The following is a 12,252-nucleotide window of genomic DNA, read 5'->3' on the forward strand; positions in this document are numbered from 1 at the left end:
CCCAGGTTTGAGGCCTGGTAGATCCATGTTTTGTCCCTCGTGATTGGGAATAAAAATAAGCTAGATCTCTCGGAAAACTCAGTATTACTACGTATCTGTGGTGTAGTGGTTATCACGTCCGCCTAACACGCGGAAGGTCCCAGGTTCGAGCCCTGGTAGATACATATTTCGTCCATTGTGATTAGGCATAAAAAGCTAGGTCGCATGGAAAACTCAGCATTACTACGTGTCTATGGTGAAGTGGTTATCACGTCCGCTTTACACGCGGAAGGTCCCGGGTTTGAGCCCTGGTAGATACATATTTTGACTATCGTGATAGGACATAAAAAAGCTAGGTCTCTTGGAAAACTCAGTATTACTACGTATCTATGGTGTAGTGGTTATCACGTCCGCTTTACACGCGGAAGGTCCCATGTTCGAGCCCTGGTAGATACATATTTTGTCCATCGTGATTGGGCATAAAAAAGCTAGGTCTCTTGGAAATTTCAGCATTACTACGTATCTATGTTGTAGTGGTTATCACGTCCGCTTCACACGCGGAAGGTCCCAGGTTCGAGCCCTGGTAGATACATATTTTGTCCATCATGATTGGGCATAAAAAAGCTAGGTCTCTTGGAAATCTCAGCATTACTACGTATCTATGGTGTAGTGGTTATCACGTCCGTTTTATACGCGGAAGTTCCCAGGTTCGAGCCCTGGTAGATACATATTTAGACCATCGTGATAGGACATAAAAAAAGCTAGGTCTCTTGGAAAACTCAGTATTACTACGTAACTATGGTTTAGTGGTTATCACGTCCGCTTTACACGCGGAAGGTCCCAGGTTCGAGCCCTGGTAGATACATGTTTTGTCCATCGTGATTGGCATAAAAATTAGCTAGATCTCTCGGAAAACTCAGTATAACTACGTATATATGGTGTAGTGGTTATCACGTCCGCTTTACACGCGGAAGGTCCCATGTTCGAGCCCTGGTAGATACATATTTTGTCCATCGTGATTGGGCATAAAAAAGCTAGGTCTCTTGGAAATTTCAGCATTACTACGTATCTATGTTGTAGTGGTTATCACGTCCGCTTCACACGCGGAAGGTCCCAGGTTCGAGCCCTGGTAGATACATATTTTGTCCATCATGATTGGGCATAAAAAAGCTAGGTCTCTTGGAAATCTCAGCATTACTACGTATCTATGGTGTAGTGGTTATCACGTCCGTTTTATACGCGGAAGGTCCCAGGTTCGAGCCCTGGTAGATACATATTTAGACCATCGTGATAGGACATAAAAAAAGCTAGGTCTCTTGGAAAACTCAGTATTACTACGTAACTATGGTTTAGTGGTTATCACGTCCGCTTTACACGCGGAAGGTCCCAGGTTCGAGCCCTGGTAGATACATGTTTTGTCCATCGTGATTGGCATAAAAATTAGCTAGATCTCTCGGAAAACTCAGTATAACTACGTATATATGGTGTAGTGGTTATCGCGTCCGCCTAACACGTGGAAGGTCCCAGTCTCGAGCCCAGGTAGATACATATTTTGACCATCGTGATAGGACATAAAAAAGCTAGGTCTCTTGGAAAACTCAGTATTACTACGTTTCTATGGTGTAGTGGTTATCACGTCCGCTTTACACGCGGAAGGTCCCAGGTTCGGGCCCTGGTAGATACATATTTTGTCCTTCGTGATTGGGCATAAAAAAACTAGGTCTCTTTGAAAACTCGGCATTACTACGTATCTATGGTGTAGTGGTTATCACGTCCGCTTCACACGCGGAAGGTCCCAGGTTCGAGCCCTGGTAGATACGCATTTTGACCATCGATATAGGAGATTAAAAAAAGCTAGGTCTCTTGGAAAACTCAATATTACTAAGTGTCTATGGGATAGTGGTTATCACGTCCGGCTAACACGCGGAAGGTATCAGGTTCGACGCCCATAAGATACATGTTTTGACCATCGTGATTAGGCATAAAAATATGCTAGGTCTCTTGGAAAACTCAATTTTACTACGTATCTATAGTGTAGTGGTTATCACGTCCGCTTTACACGCGGAAGGTCCCAGGTTCGAGCCCTGGTAGATACATGTTTTGTCCATCGTGATTGGGCATAAAAATAAGCTAGATCTCTCGGAAAACTCAGTATTACTACGTATCTGTGGTGTAGTGGTTATCACGTCCGCCTAACACGCGTAAGGTCCCAGGTTCGAGCACTGCTAGATACATATTTTGTCCATTGTGATTGGGCATAAAAAGCTAGGTCTCTTGGAAAACTCAGCATTACTACGTGTCTATGGTGTAGTGGTTATCACGTCCACTTTACTCGCGGAAGGTCCCAGGTTTGAGCCCAAGTAAATACATATTTTGTCCATCGTGATTGGGCATAAAAAAGCTAGGTCTCTTGGAAATTTCAGCATTACTACGTATCTATGTTGTAGTGGTTATCACGTCCGCTTCACACGCGGAAGGTCCCAGGTTCGAGCCCTGGTAGATACACATTTTGACCATCGACATAGGACATTAAATAAGCTGGGTCTCTTGGAAAACTCAATATTACTACGTAGCTCTAGTGTAGTGGCTATCACGTCCGCTTTACACGCGGAAGGTCCCAGGTTCGAGCCCTGTTAGATACATATTTTGTCCATCGTGATTGGGCATAAAAAATTTAGGTCTCTTGGAAAACTCAGCATTACTACGTATTTATGGTGTAGTGGTTATCACGTCCGCTTTACACGCGGAAGGTCCCAGGTTCGAGCCCAGGTAGATACATATTTTGACCATCCTGATTGGGCATAAAAAAGCTAGGTCTCTTGGAAAACTCAGCATTACTACGTATTTATGGTGTAGTGGTTATCACGTCAACTTTACACGCGGAAGGTCCCAGGTTCGAGCCCTGTTAGGTACATATTTTGTCCATCGTGATTGGGCATAAAAAAAAGCTTGGTCTCTTGGAAAACTCAGCATTACTACGTGTTTATGGTGTTGTGGTTATCACGTCCGCTTTACACGCGAAAGGTCCCAGGTTCGAGCCCAGGTAGATACATATTTTGACCATCGTGATTGGGCATAAAAAAGCTAGGTCTCTTGGAAAACTCAGCATTACTACGTATCTATGGTGTAGTGGTTATCACGTCCGTTTTACACGCGGAAGGTCCCAGGTTCGAGCCCTGGTAGATACATATTTAGACCATCGTGATAGGACATAAAAAAAGCTAGGTCTCTTGGAAAACTCAGTATTACTACGTAACTATAGTGTAGTGGTTATCACGTCCGCTTTACACGCGGAAGGTCCCAGGTTCGAGGCCTGGTAGATACATGTTTTGTCCATCGTGATTGGGAATAAAAATAAGCTAGATCTCTCGGAAAACTCAGTATTACTACGTATCTGTGGTGTAGTGGTTATCACGTCCGCCTAACACGCGGAAGGTCCCAGGTTCGAGCACTGCTAGATACATATTTTGTCCATTGTGATTGGGCATAAAAAGCTAGGTCTCTTGGAAAACTCAGCATTACTACGTGTCTATGGTGTAGTGGTTATCACGTCCACTTTACTCGCGGAAGGTCCCAGGTTTGAGCCCAAGTAAATACATATTTTGTCCATCGTGATTGGGCATAAAAAAGCTAGGTCTCTTGGAAAATTCAGCATTACTACGTATCTATGTTGTAGTGGTTATCACGTCCGCTTCACACGCGGAAGGTCCCAGGTTCGAGCCCTGGTAGATACACATTTTGACCATCGACATAGGACATTAAATAAGCTAGGTCTCTTGGAAAACTCAATATTACTACGTAGCTCTAGTGTAGTGGCTATCACGTCCGCTTTACACGCGGAAGGTCCCAGGTTCGAGCCCTGTTAGATACATATTTTGTCCATCGTGATTGGGCATAAAAAATTTAGGTCTCTTGGAAAACTCAGCATTACTACGTATTTATGGTGTAGTGGTTATCACGTCCGCTTTACACGCGGAAGGTCCCAGGTTCGAGCCCAGGTAGATACATATTTTGACCATCCTGATTGGGCATAAAAAAGCTAGGTCTCTTGGAAAACTCAGCATTACTACGTATTTATGGTGTAGTGGTTATCACGTCAACTTTACACGCGGAAGGTCCCAGGTTCGAGCCCTGTTAGGTACATATTTTGTCCATCGTGATTGGGCATAAAAAAAAGCTTGGTCTCTTGGAAAACTCAGCATTACTACGTGTTTATGGTGTTGTGGTTATCACGTCCGCTTTACACGCGAAAGGTCCCAGGTTCGAGCCCAGGTAGATACATATTTTGACCATCGTGATTGGGCATAAAAAAGCTAGGTCTCTTGGAAAACTCAGCATTACTACGTATCTATGGTGTAGTGGTTATCACGTGCGTTTTACACGCGGAAGGTCCCAGGTTCGAGCCCTGGTAGATACATATTTAGACCATCGTGATAGGACATAAAAAAAGCTAGGTCTCTTGGAAAACTCAGTATTACTACGTAACTATAGTGTAGTGGTTATCACGTCCGCTTTACACGCGGAAGGTCCCAGGTTTGAGGCCTGGTAGATACATGTTTTGTCCATCGTGATTGGGAATAAAAATAAGCTAGATCTCTCGGAAAACTCAGTATTACTACGTATCTGTGGTGTACTGGTTATCACGTCCGCCTAACACGCGGAAGGTCCCAGGTTCGAGCACTGCTAGATACATATTTTGTCCATTGTGATTGGGCATAAAAAGCTAGGTCTCTTGGAAAACTCAGCATTACTACGTGTCTATGGTGTAGTGGTTATCACGTCCACTTTACTCGCGGAAGGTCCCAGGTTTGAGCCCAAGTATATACATATTTTGTCCATCGTGATTGGGCATAAAAAAGCTAGGTCTCTTGGAAATTTCAGCATTACTACGTATCTATGTTGTAGTGGTTATCACGTCCGCTTCACACGCGGAAGGTCCCAGGTTCGAGCCCTGGTAGATACACATTTTGACCATCGACATAGGACATTAAATAAGCTAGGTCTCTTGGAAAACTCAATATTACTACGTAGCTCTAGTGTAGTGGCTATCACGTCCGCTTTACACGCGGAAGGTCCCAGGTTCGAGCCCTGGTAGATACATATTTTGTCCATCATGATTGGGCATAAAAAGCTAGGTCTCTTGGAAAACTCAGTATTACTACGTATCTATGGTGTAGTGGTTATCGCGTCCGCTTTACACGCGGAAGGTCCCATGTTCGAGCCCTGGTTGATACATGTTTTGTCCATCGTGATTGGGCATAAAAATTAGCTAGATCTCTCGGAAAACTCAGTATTACTACGTATCTATGGTGTAGTGGTTATCACGTCCGCTTTACACGCGGAAGGTCCCAGGTTCGAGCCCTGGTAGATACATATTTAGACCATCGTGATAGGACATAAAAAAAGCTAGGTCTCTTGGAAAACTCAGTATTACTACGTATCTATGGTGTAGTGGTTATCACGTCCGCTTTACACGCGGAAGGTAACAGGTTCGTGCCTTGGTAGATATATATTTTGTCCATCGTGATTGCGCATAAAAAAGCTAGGTCTCTTGGAAAACTCAGGATTACTACGTATCTATAGTGTAGTGGCTATCTCGTCCGCTTTACACAAGGAAGGTCCCAGGTTCGAGCCCTGGTAGATACATATTTTGACCATCGTGATAGGATATAAAAAAAGCTAGGTCTCTTGGAAAACTCAGCATTACTACGTATCTATGGTGTAGTGGTTATCACGTCCGCTTTACACGCGGAAGGTCCCAGGTTCGAGCCCTGGTAGGTACATATTTGGACCATCGTGATAGGACATAAAAAAAGCTAGGTCTCTTGGAAAACTCAGTATTACTACGTAACTATAGTGTAGTGGTTATCACGTCTGCTTTACACGCGGAATGTCCCAGGTTTGAGGCCTGGTAGATCCATGTTTTGTCCCTCGTGATTGGGAATAAAAATAAGCTAGATCTCTCGGAAAACTCAGTATTACTACGTATCTGTGGTGCAGTGGTTATCACGTCCGCCTAACACGCGGAAGGTCCCAGGTTCGAGCCCTGGTAGATACATATTTCGTCCATTGTGATTAGGCATAAAAAGCTAGGTCGCATGGAAAACTCAGCATTACTACGTGTCTATGGTGTAGTGGTAATCACGTCCGCTTTACACGCGGAAGGTCCCGGGTTTGAGCCCTGGTAGATACATATTTTGACTATCGTGATAGGACATAAAAAAGCTAGGTCTCTTGGAAAACTCAGTATTACTATGTATCTATGGTGTAGTGGTTATCACGTCCGCTTCACACGCGGAAGGTCCCAGGTTCGAGCCCTGGTAGATACATATTTTGTCCATCATGATTGGGCATAAAAAAGCTAGGTCTCTTGGAAATCTCAGCATTACTACGTATCTATGGTGTAGTGGTTATCACGTCCGTTTTATACGCGGAAGGTCCCAGGTTCGAGCCCTGGTAGATACATATTTAGACCATCGTGATAGGACATAAAAAAAGCTAGGTCTCTTGGAAAACTCATTATTACTACGTAACTATGGTTTAGTGGTTATCACGTCCGCTTTACACGCGGAAGGTCCCAGGTTCGAGCCCTGGTAGATACATGTTTTGTCCATCGTGATTGGCATAAAAATTAGCTAGATCTCTCGGAAAACTCAGTATAACTACGTATATATGGTGTAGTGGTTATCGCGTCCGCCTAACACGTGGAAGGTCCCAGTCTCGAGCCCATGTAGATACATATTTTGACCGTCGTGATAGGACATAAAAAAAGCTAGGTCTCTTGGAAAACTCAGTATTACTACGTTTCTATGGTGTAGTGGTTATCACGTCCGCTTTACACGCGGAAGGTCCCAGGTTCGGGCCCTGGTAGATACATATTTTGTCCTTCGTGATTGGGCATAAAAAAACTAGGTCTCTTTGAAAACTCGGCATTACTACGTATCTATGGTGTAGTGGTTATCACGTCCGCTACACACGCGGAAGGTCCCAGGTTCGAGCCCTGGTAGATACGCATTTTGACCATCGATATAGGACATTAAAAAAGCTAGGTCTCTTGGAAAACTCAATATTACTAAGTGTCTATGGGATAGTGGTTATCACGTCCGGCTAACACGCGGAAGGTATCAGGTTCGACGCCCATAAGATACATGTTTTGACCATCGTGATTAGGCATAAAAATATGCTAGGTCTCTTGGAAAACTCAATTTTACTACGTATCTATAGTGTAGTGGTTATCACGTCCGCTTTACACGCGGAAGGTCCCAGGTTCGAGCCCTGGTAGATACATGTTTTGTCCATCGTGATTGGGCATAAAAATAAGCTACATCTCTCGGAAAACTCTGTATTACTACGTATATATGGTGTAGTGGTAATCACGTCCGCTTTACACGCGGAAGGTCCCAGGTTCGAGCCCTGGTAGATACATATTTTGTCCATCGTGATTGGGCATAAAAAAGCTAGGTCTCTTAAAAATTTCAGCATTACTACGTATCTATGGTGTAGTGGTTATCACGTCCGTTTCACACGCGGAAGGTCCCAGGTTTGAGGTCTGGTAGATACACATTTTGACCATCGATATAGGACATTAAAAAAAGCTAGGTCTCTTGGAAAACTCAGTATTACTACGTATCTATGGTGTAGTGGTTATCACGTCCGCTTTACACGCGGAAGGACCCAATTTCCAGTACTGGTAGATACATATTTTGACCATCGTGATAGGACATAAAAAAGCTAGGTCTTTTGGAAAACTCAGTATTACTACGTATCTATGGTGTAGTGGTTATCACGTCCGCTTTACACGCGTAAGGTCCCATGTTCGAGCCCTGGTAGATACATATTTTGTCCATCGTGATTGGGCATAAAAAAGCTAGGTCTCTTGGAAATTTCAGCATTACTACGTATCTATGTTGTAGTGGTTATCACGTCCGCTTCACACGCGGAAGGTCCCAGGTTCGAGCCGTGGTAGATACACATTTTGACCATCGACATAGGACATTAAAAAAGCTAGGTCTCTTGGAAAACTCAATATTACTACGTAGCTCTAGTGTAGTGGCTATCACGTCCGCTTTACACGCGGAAGTTCCCAGGTTCGAGCCCTGGTAGATACATATTTTGTCCATCATGATTGGGCATAAAAAAGCTAGGTCTCTTGGAAAACTCAGTATTACTACGTATCTATGGTGTAGAGGTTATCACGTCCGCTTTACACGTGGAACGTCCCAGGTTCGTGCCCTGGTAGATATATATTTTGTCCATCGTGATAGGGCATAAAAAAGCTACGTCTCTTGGAAAACTCAGTATTACTACGTATCTATAGTGTAGTGGTTATCTCGTCCGCTTTACACGCGGAAGGTCCCAGGTTCGAGCCCTGGTAGATACATATTTTGACCATCGTGATAGGACATAAAAAAAGCTAGGTCTCTTGGAAAACTCAGTATTACTACGTATCTATGGTGTAGTGGTTATCACGTCCGCTTTACACGCGGAAGGTCCCAGGTTCGAGCCCTGGTAGATACATATTTTCTCCATCGTGATTGGGCATAAAAAAGCTAGGTCTCTTGGAAATTTCAGCATTACTACGTATCTATGTTGTAGTGGTTATCACGTCCGCTTCACACGCGGAAGGTCCCAGGTTCGAGCCCTGGTAGATACATGTTTTGTCCATAGTGATTGGCATAAAAATTAGCTAGATCTCTCGGAAAACCCAGTATAACTACGTATATATGGTGTAGTGGTTATCACGTCCGCCAAACACGTGGAAGGTCCCAGTCTCGAGCCCAGGTAGATCCATATTTTGACCATCGTGATAGGACATAAAAAAAGCTAGGTCTCTTGGAAAACTCAGTATTACTACGTTTCTATGGTGTAGTGGTTATCACGTCCGCTTTACACGCGGAAGGTCCCAGGTTCGGGCCCTGGTAGATACATATTTTGTCCATCGTGATTGGGCATAAAAAAACTAGGTCTCTTTGAAAACTCGGCATTACTACGTATCTATGGTGTAGTGGTTATCACGTCCGCTTCACACGCGGAAGGTCCCAGGTTCGAGCCCTGGTAGATACGCATTTTGACCATCGATATAGGACATTAAAAAAAGCTAGGTCTCTTGGAAAACTCAATATTACTAAGTGTCTATGGGATAGTGGTTATCACGTCCGGCTAACACGCGGAAGGTATTAGGTTCGACGCCCATAAGATACATGTTTTGACCATCGTGATTAGGCATAAAAAAATGCTAGGTCTCTTGGAAAACTCAATTTTACTACGTATCTATAGTGTAGTGGTTATGACGTCCGCTTTACACGCGGAAGGTCCCAGGTTCGAGCCCTGGTAGATACATGTTTTGTCCATCGTGATTGGGCATAAAAAAGCTAGGTCTCTTAAAAATTTCAGCATTACTACGTATCTATGGTGTAGTGGTTATCACGTCCGTTTCACACGCGGAAGGTCCCAGGTTTGAGGTCTGGTAGATACACATTTTGACCATCGATATAGGACATTAAAAAAAGCTAGGTCTCTTGGAAAACTCAGTATTACTACGTATCTATGGTGTAGTGGTTATCAGGTCCACCTAACACGCGGAAGGTCCCAAGTTCGAGCCCTGGTAGATACACATTTTGACCATCGACATAGGACATTAAAAAAGCTAGGTCTCTTGGAAAACTCTGTATTACTACGTATCTATGGTGTAGTGGTTATCACGTCCGCTTTACACGCGGAAGGTCCCAGGTTCGAGCCCTGGTAGATATATATTTTGACCATCGTGATAGGACATAAAAAAGCTAGGTCTCTTGGAAAACTCAGTATTACTACGTTTCTATGGTGTAGTGGTTATCACGTCCGCTTTACACGCGGAAGGTCCCAGGTTCGGGCCCTGGTAGATACATATTTTGTCCATCGTGATTGGGCATAAAAAAACTAGGTCTCTTTGAAAACTCGGCATTACTACGTATCTATGGTGTAGTGGTTATCACGTCCGCTTCACACGCGGAAGGTCCCAGGTTCGAGCCCTGGTAGATACGCATTTTGACCATCGATATAGGACATTAAAAAAAGCTAGGTCTCTTGGAAAACTCAATATTACTAAGTGTCTATGGGATAGTGGTTATCACGTCCGGCTAACACGCGGAAGGTATTAGGTTCGACGCCCATAAGATACATGTTTTGACCATCGTGATTAGGCATAAAAAAATGCTAGGTCTCTTGGAAAACTCAATTTTACTACGTATCTATAGTGTAGTGGTTATGACGTCCGCTTTACACGCGGAAGGTCCCAGGTTCGAGCCCTGGTAGATACATGTTTTGTCCATCGTGATTGGGCATAAAAAAGCTAGGTCTCTTAAAAATTTCAGCATTACTACGTATCTATGGTGTAGTGGTTATCACGTCCGTTTCACACGCGGAAGGTCCCAGGTTTGAGGTCTGGTAGATACACATTTTGACCATCGATATAGGACATTAAAAAAAGCTAGGTCTCTTGGAAAACTCAGTATTACTACGTATCTATGGTGTAGTGGTTATCAGGTCCACCTAACACGCGGAAGGTCCCAAGTTCGAGCCCTGGTAGATACACATTTTGACCATCGACATAGGACATTAAAAAAGCTAGGTCTCTTGGAAAACTCTGTATTACTACGTATCTATGGTGTAGTGGTTATCACGTCCGCTTTACACGCGGAAGGTCCCAGGTTCGAGCCCTGGTAGATATATATTTTGACCATCGTGATAGGACATAAAAAAGCTAGGTCTCTTGGAAAACTCAGTATTACTACGTATCTATGGTGTAGTGGTTATCACGTCCGCTTTACTCGCGGAAGGTACCATGTTCGAGCCCTGGTAGATACAAGTTTTGTCCATCGTGATTGGGCATAAAAATTAGCTAGATCTCTCGGAAAACTCAGTATAACTACGTATATATGGTGTAGTGGTTATCACGTCCGCTTTACACGCGGAAGGTCCCAGGTTCGAGCCCTGGTAGGTACATATTTAGACCATCGTGATAGGACATAAAAAAAGCTAGGTCTCTTGGAAAACTCAGTATTACTACGTTACTATAGTGTAGTGGTTATCACGTCTGCTTTACACGCCGAAGGTCCCAGGTTTGAGGCCTGGTAGATACATGTTTTGTCCCTCGTGATTGGGAATAAAAATAAGCTAGATCTCTCGGAAACTCAGTGTTACTACGTATCTGTGGTGTAGTGGTTATCACGTCCGCCTAACACGCGGAAGGTCCCAGGTTCGAGCCCTGGTAGATACATATTTTGTCCATTGTGATTAGGCATAAAAAGCTAGGTCTCATGGAAAACTCAGCATTACTACGTGTCTATGGTGTAGTGGTTATCACGTCCGCTTTACACGCGGAAGGTCCCGGGTTTGAGCCCTGGTAGATACATATTTTGACCATCGTGATAGGACCTAAAAAAGCTAGGTCTCTTGGAAAACTCAGTATTACTACGTATCTATGGTGTAGTGGTTATCACGTCCGCTTTACACGCGGAAGGTCCCATGTTCGAGCCCTGGTAGATACATATTTTGTCCATCGTGATTGGGCATAAAAAAGCTAGGTCTCTTGGAAATTTCAGCATTACTCCGTATCTATGTTGTAGTGGTTATCACGTCCGCTTCACACGCGGAAGGTCCCAGGTTCGAGCCCTGGTAGATACATATTTTGTCCATCATGATTGGGCATAAAAAAGCTAGGTCTCTTGAAAAACTCAGCATTACTACGTATCTATGGTGTAGTGGTTATCACGTCCGTTTTACACGCGGAAGGTCCCTGGTTCGAGCCCTGGTAGATACATATTTAGACCATCGTGATAGGACATAAAAAAGCTAGGTCTCTTGGAAAACTCAGTATTACTACGTAACTATGGTTTAGTGGTTATCACGTCCGCTTTACACGCGGAAGGTCCCAGGTTCGAGCCCTGGTAGATACATGTTTTGTCCATCGTGATTGGCATAAAAATTAGCTAGATCTCTCGGAAAACCCAGTATAACTACGTATATATGGTATAGTGGTTATCACGTCCGCCTAACACGTGGAAGGTCCCAGTCTCGAGCTCAGGTAGATACATATTTTGACCATCGTGATAGGACATAAAAAAAGCTAGGTCTCTTGGAAAACTCAGTATTACTACGTTTCTATGGTGTAGTGGTTATCACGTCCGCTTTACACGCGGAAGGTCCCAGGTTCGGGCCCTGGTAGATACATATTTTGTCCATCGTGATTGGGCATAAAAAAACTAGGTCTCTTTGAAAACTCGGCATTACTAC

The 12,252-nt window shown here is 43.9% G+C and overlaps 35 non-coding genes across 35 annotated transcripts; all 35 read left to right on the forward strand.

Moving 5' to 3' along the window:
• Positions 1–91: 91 nt before the first annotated feature.
• On the forward strand, positions 92–164 carry TRNAV-AAC (transfer RNA valine (anticodon AAC)). The gene has a single exon. It is a non-coding gene; the product is annotated as a tRNA-Val (tRNA).
• A 198-nt stretch (positions 165–362) lies between these two features.
• Positions 363–435, forward strand: TRNAV-UAC (transfer RNA valine (anticodon UAC)). The gene has a single exon. It is a non-coding gene; the product is annotated as a tRNA-Val (tRNA).
• Positions 436–498: 63 nt separating this feature from the next.
• TRNAV-CAC (transfer RNA valine (anticodon CAC)) lies at positions 499–571 on the forward strand. Its single transcript has one exon. It is a non-coding gene; the product is annotated as a tRNA-Val (tRNA).
• A 63-nt stretch (positions 572–634) lies between these two features.
• On the forward strand, positions 635–707 carry TRNAI-UAU (transfer RNA isoleucine (anticodon UAU)). The gene has a single exon. It is a non-coding gene; the product is annotated as a tRNA-Ile (tRNA).
• Positions 708–1,044: 337 nt separating this feature from the next.
• TRNAV-CAC (transfer RNA valine (anticodon CAC)) lies at positions 1,045–1,117 on the forward strand. Its single transcript has one exon. It is a non-coding gene; the product is annotated as a tRNA-Val (tRNA).
• Positions 1,118–1,180: 63 nt separating this feature from the next.
• TRNAI-UAU (transfer RNA isoleucine (anticodon UAU)) lies at positions 1,181–1,253 on the forward strand. Its single transcript has one exon. It is a non-coding gene; the product is annotated as a tRNA-Ile (tRNA).
• Positions 1,254–1,726: 473 nt separating this feature from the next.
• On the forward strand, positions 1,727–1,799 carry TRNAV-CAC (transfer RNA valine (anticodon CAC)). The gene has a single exon. It is a non-coding gene; the product is annotated as a tRNA-Val (tRNA).
• Positions 1,800–2,002: 203 nt separating this feature from the next.
• On the forward strand, positions 2,003–2,075 carry TRNAV-UAC (transfer RNA valine (anticodon UAC)). Its single transcript has one exon. It is a non-coding gene; the product is annotated as a tRNA-Val (tRNA).
• Positions 2,076–2,411: 336 nt separating this feature from the next.
• Positions 2,412–2,484, forward strand: TRNAV-CAC (transfer RNA valine (anticodon CAC)). The gene has a single exon. It is a non-coding gene; the product is annotated as a tRNA-Val (tRNA).
• Positions 2,485–3,094: 610 nt separating this feature from the next.
• On the forward strand, positions 3,095–3,167 carry TRNAV-UAC (transfer RNA valine (anticodon UAC)). The gene has a single exon. It is a non-coding gene; the product is annotated as a tRNA-Val (tRNA).
• Positions 3,168–3,640: 473 nt separating this feature from the next.
• TRNAV-CAC (transfer RNA valine (anticodon CAC)) lies at positions 3,641–3,713 on the forward strand. The gene has a single exon. It is a non-coding gene; the product is annotated as a tRNA-Val (tRNA).
• Positions 3,714–4,869: 1,156 nt separating this feature from the next.
• On the forward strand, positions 4,870–4,942 carry TRNAV-CAC (transfer RNA valine (anticodon CAC)). The gene has a single exon. It is a non-coding gene; the product is annotated as a tRNA-Val (tRNA).
• Positions 4,943–5,279: 337 nt separating this feature from the next.
• Positions 5,280–5,352, forward strand: TRNAV-UAC (transfer RNA valine (anticodon UAC)). Its single transcript has one exon. It is a non-coding gene; the product is annotated as a tRNA-Val (tRNA).
• A 337-nt stretch (positions 5,353–5,689) lies between these two features.
• On the forward strand, positions 5,690–5,762 carry TRNAV-UAC (transfer RNA valine (anticodon UAC)). The gene has a single exon. It is a non-coding gene; the product is annotated as a tRNA-Val (tRNA).
• Positions 5,763–5,964: 202 nt separating this feature from the next.
• Positions 5,965–6,037, forward strand: TRNAV-AAC (transfer RNA valine (anticodon AAC)). Its single transcript has one exon. It is a non-coding gene; the product is annotated as a tRNA-Val (tRNA).
• A 198-nt stretch (positions 6,038–6,235) lies between these two features.
• TRNAV-CAC (transfer RNA valine (anticodon CAC)) lies at positions 6,236–6,308 on the forward strand. Its single transcript has one exon. It is a non-coding gene; the product is annotated as a tRNA-Val (tRNA).
• A 63-nt stretch (positions 6,309–6,371) lies between these two features.
• On the forward strand, positions 6,372–6,444 carry TRNAI-UAU (transfer RNA isoleucine (anticodon UAU)). Its single transcript has one exon. It is a non-coding gene; the product is annotated as a tRNA-Ile (tRNA).
• A 474-nt stretch (positions 6,445–6,918) lies between these two features.
• TRNAV-CAC (transfer RNA valine (anticodon CAC)) lies at positions 6,919–6,991 on the forward strand. The gene has a single exon. It is a non-coding gene; the product is annotated as a tRNA-Val (tRNA).
• A 202-nt stretch (positions 6,992–7,193) lies between these two features.
• On the forward strand, positions 7,194–7,266 carry TRNAV-UAC (transfer RNA valine (anticodon UAC)). Its single transcript has one exon. It is a non-coding gene; the product is annotated as a tRNA-Val (tRNA).
• A 65-nt stretch (positions 7,267–7,331) lies between these two features.
• Positions 7,332–7,404, forward strand: TRNAV-UAC (transfer RNA valine (anticodon UAC)). The gene has a single exon. It is a non-coding gene; the product is annotated as a tRNA-Val (tRNA).
• Positions 7,405–7,877: 473 nt separating this feature from the next.
• Positions 7,878–7,950, forward strand: TRNAV-CAC (transfer RNA valine (anticodon CAC)). The gene has a single exon. It is a non-coding gene; the product is annotated as a tRNA-Val (tRNA).
• A 336-nt stretch (positions 7,951–8,286) lies between these two features.
• On the forward strand, positions 8,287–8,359 carry TRNAV-UAC (transfer RNA valine (anticodon UAC)). The gene has a single exon. It is a non-coding gene; the product is annotated as a tRNA-Val (tRNA).
• A 64-nt stretch (positions 8,360–8,423) lies between these two features.
• Positions 8,424–8,496, forward strand: TRNAV-UAC (transfer RNA valine (anticodon UAC)). Its single transcript has one exon. It is a non-coding gene; the product is annotated as a tRNA-Val (tRNA).
• Positions 8,497–8,559: 63 nt separating this feature from the next.
• TRNAV-CAC (transfer RNA valine (anticodon CAC)) lies at positions 8,560–8,632 on the forward strand. Its single transcript has one exon. It is a non-coding gene; the product is annotated as a tRNA-Val (tRNA).
• A 337-nt stretch (positions 8,633–8,969) lies between these two features.
• On the forward strand, positions 8,970–9,042 carry TRNAV-CAC (transfer RNA valine (anticodon CAC)). The gene has a single exon. It is a non-coding gene; the product is annotated as a tRNA-Val (tRNA).
• A 203-nt stretch (positions 9,043–9,245) lies between these two features.
• Positions 9,246–9,318, forward strand: TRNAV-UAC (transfer RNA valine (anticodon UAC)). The gene has a single exon. It is a non-coding gene; the product is annotated as a tRNA-Val (tRNA).
• Positions 9,319–9,656: 338 nt separating this feature from the next.
• TRNAV-UAC (transfer RNA valine (anticodon UAC)) lies at positions 9,657–9,729 on the forward strand. The gene has a single exon. It is a non-coding gene; the product is annotated as a tRNA-Val (tRNA).
• Positions 9,730–9,928: 199 nt separating this feature from the next.
• Positions 9,929–10,001, forward strand: TRNAV-CAC (transfer RNA valine (anticodon CAC)). Its single transcript has one exon. It is a non-coding gene; the product is annotated as a tRNA-Val (tRNA).
• Positions 10,002–10,204: 203 nt separating this feature from the next.
• Positions 10,205–10,277, forward strand: TRNAV-UAC (transfer RNA valine (anticodon UAC)). Its single transcript has one exon. It is a non-coding gene; the product is annotated as a tRNA-Val (tRNA).
• Positions 10,278–10,615: 338 nt separating this feature from the next.
• Positions 10,616–10,688, forward strand: TRNAV-UAC (transfer RNA valine (anticodon UAC)). The gene has a single exon. It is a non-coding gene; the product is annotated as a tRNA-Val (tRNA).
• Positions 10,689–10,889: 201 nt separating this feature from the next.
• Positions 10,890–10,962, forward strand: TRNAV-UAC (transfer RNA valine (anticodon UAC)). Its single transcript has one exon. It is a non-coding gene; the product is annotated as a tRNA-Val (tRNA).
• Positions 10,963–11,163: 201 nt separating this feature from the next.
• Positions 11,164–11,236, forward strand: TRNAV-AAC (transfer RNA valine (anticodon AAC)). The gene has a single exon. It is a non-coding gene; the product is annotated as a tRNA-Val (tRNA).
• Positions 11,237–11,434: 198 nt separating this feature from the next.
• Positions 11,435–11,507, forward strand: TRNAV-UAC (transfer RNA valine (anticodon UAC)). The gene has a single exon. It is a non-coding gene; the product is annotated as a tRNA-Val (tRNA).
• A 63-nt stretch (positions 11,508–11,570) lies between these two features.
• On the forward strand, positions 11,571–11,643 carry TRNAV-CAC (transfer RNA valine (anticodon CAC)). The gene has a single exon. It is a non-coding gene; the product is annotated as a tRNA-Val (tRNA).
• A 63-nt stretch (positions 11,644–11,706) lies between these two features.
• TRNAV-UAC (transfer RNA valine (anticodon UAC)) lies at positions 11,707–11,779 on the forward strand. The gene has a single exon. It is a non-coding gene; the product is annotated as a tRNA-Val (tRNA).
• The last annotated feature ends 473 nt before the right edge of the window (positions 11,780–12,252 follow it).

Source organism: Phalangium opilio, unplaced genomic scaffold, assembly GCF_054372755.1.
Source record: "Phalangium opilio isolate 3A_F unplaced genomic scaffold, DU_Popi_V2 ptg000013l_1, whole genome shotgun sequence".
Taxonomy (NCBI): domain Eukaryota; kingdom Metazoa; phylum Arthropoda; class Arachnida; order Opiliones; family Phalangiidae; genus Phalangium; species Phalangium opilio.